This window comes from Microcebus murinus, chromosome 21 (assembly GCF_040939455.1).
Source record: "Microcebus murinus isolate Inina chromosome 21, M.murinus_Inina_mat1.0, whole genome shotgun sequence".
Classification (NCBI taxonomy): Eukaryota; Metazoa; Chordata; class Mammalia; order Primates; family Cheirogaleidae; genus Microcebus; species Microcebus murinus.
Genome location: NC_134124.1, coordinates 9,965,481 through 9,967,578, shown reverse-complemented (window position 1 = coordinate 9,967,578; position 2,098 = coordinate 9,965,481). Strand labels below are relative to the sequence as shown.

The 2,098-nt window shown below is 49.5% G+C and overlaps 1 pseudogene; it reads left to right on the top strand.

Annotated features, from left to right (window-relative positions):
- Positions 1-814: 814 nt before the first annotated feature.
- On the top strand, positions 815-1,637 carry LOC105862500 (large ribosomal subunit protein uL30 pseudogene; annotated as a pseudogene).
- Positions 1,638-2,098: the final 461 nt, after the last annotated feature.

Sequence of the window (2,098 nt, the reverse complement as noted above, 5' to 3'; positions counted from 1 at the left end):
GTGATGGAGCTGGGACGTGAACCCAGGTCTGACCCCAAAGCCTACGTCCTTTCACCAAAACATCATTCTAATCTTGCTAAACTCACAGTGGCCACCACAGAGCCATGCACACGGGAGGCCCTCAACGAACATTCGCTGGCTTGAAATAAATATTAACGTATTCAGTGCAGAGGAGGGGGCGTGCCCAAAGAGGACGCAGACTTAGAAGACCAGGTTAGAAGATGCCTCATATTGCGGTGTGGAGGCTAAAAGGACCGGCGTAAAAGAAACCTGGTTAGCTGAATAGGAACCGTTTCCTCCAGAACTTACCCACATAAGCGATGACGGCTAAGCGTGTAGCTCACGTGACAAGGGCTCCTGGGGTCAGAAGGACTCACAAGGAGGACACTAATTTCAACTCACCGGAGGGCAGAGGCGGTCTGGCCTCAGACATCGTCATAGCAGCATGAGGAGGACGAGCTGAGACGGCAGAAGGTTTCGGTGGCTCAAAGGGGACACCGAAAAGGGAGAACTGGATGCGAAGACCCCGTGGGAGGATTGGGGGGCCTGCATCTGGTGGGCTGGAGAGTTAGGGTCTGGAAAGCGACATGATGAAGAGGAAGCTCATGTGCTCTCCGTGCAGATACGTTAGATAAATGCCCCATGAAGGGCAGGGCGCGGTGGCTCACGCCTGTAATCCTAGCACTCTGGGAGGCTGAGGCGGGCAGATTGCTCAAGGTCAGGAGTTCGAAACCAGCCTGAGCAAGAGCGAGACCCCGTCTCTACTATAAATAGAAAGAAATTAACTGGACTTCCTCTTTTTCCGGATGGAACCATGGAGGGCGCAGAAGAGAAGAGAAGGTTCCTGCTGTGCCAGAAACCCTTAAGAAAAAGCGAAGAAATTTCACAGAGCTGAAGATCAAACACCTGAGAAAGACGTTTGCCCAAAAGATGCTTCGAAAGGCAAGGAGGAAGCTTATCTATGAAAAAGCTAAGCATTATCACAAGGAATACAGGCAGATGTACAGAACTGAGATTGGAATGGCTAGGATGGCAAGAAAAGCAGGCAACTTTTATGTACCTGCAGAACCCAAATTGGCATTTGTCATCAGGATCCGAGGTATCAGTGGTGTGAGCCCAAAGGTCCGAAAGGTGTTGCAGCCTCTTCGCCTTCGCCAGATCTTCAATGGAACCTTTGTTAAACTCAACAAGGCTTCAATTAACATGCTGAGGATTGTAGAACCATATATTGCATGGGGGTACCCAAACCTAAAGTCAGTAAATGAGCTAATCTACAAGCGTGGTTATGGCAAAATCAGTAAGAAACGAATTGCATTGACAGATAACGATTTGATTGCTCGATCTCTTGGTAAATATGGCATCATCTGCATGGAGGGTCTGATTCATGAGATCTATACTGTTGGGAAACGCTTCAAAGAAGCAAATAATTTCCTGTGGCCCTTCAAGTTATCATCTCCACGGGGTGGAATGAAGAAAAAGACAACCCATCTTGTAGAAGGTGGAGATGCTGGCAACAGGGAGGACCAGATCAATAGGCTTATTAGAAGAATGAACTAAGGTGTCTACCATGATTATTTTTGTAATCTGGTCAGTTAATAAACAGTGACTGCTTTCAAAAAAAAGAAAAAAAAAAGAAATTAATTGGCCAACTAATATATATAGAGAGAGAAAAAACTAGCCGGGCATGGTGGTGCATGCCTGTAGTCCCAGCTACTCGGGAGGCTGAGGCAGCAGGATTGCTTGAGCCCAGGAGTTTGAGGTTGCTGTGAGCCAGGCTGACGCCACGGCACTCACTCTAGCCTGGGCAACAAAGTGAGACTCTGTCTCAAAAAAAGAAAAAAATACCCCACCAAGGCTGGCCAAGCCCCTGATTTGATTTCATGCTTACTAAGAGCAATTCGGTTCCTCGGTCCTAACATTGAGGTTCCCAGAAACATCTTCTCAGGCTTTTGCGGCAGTTTCTCCATCCCCCGGGACTACGTCGCTGACTTAGCGCTTGGGCGGTGGCTCGGGCGGTGGCTCGGGCTCTGGCGGCAGGTCAGGGAGCCGCCACGCGTGGCCGGTCCCGGGTGAGACGGGGATGCCGCCATGGCATGCG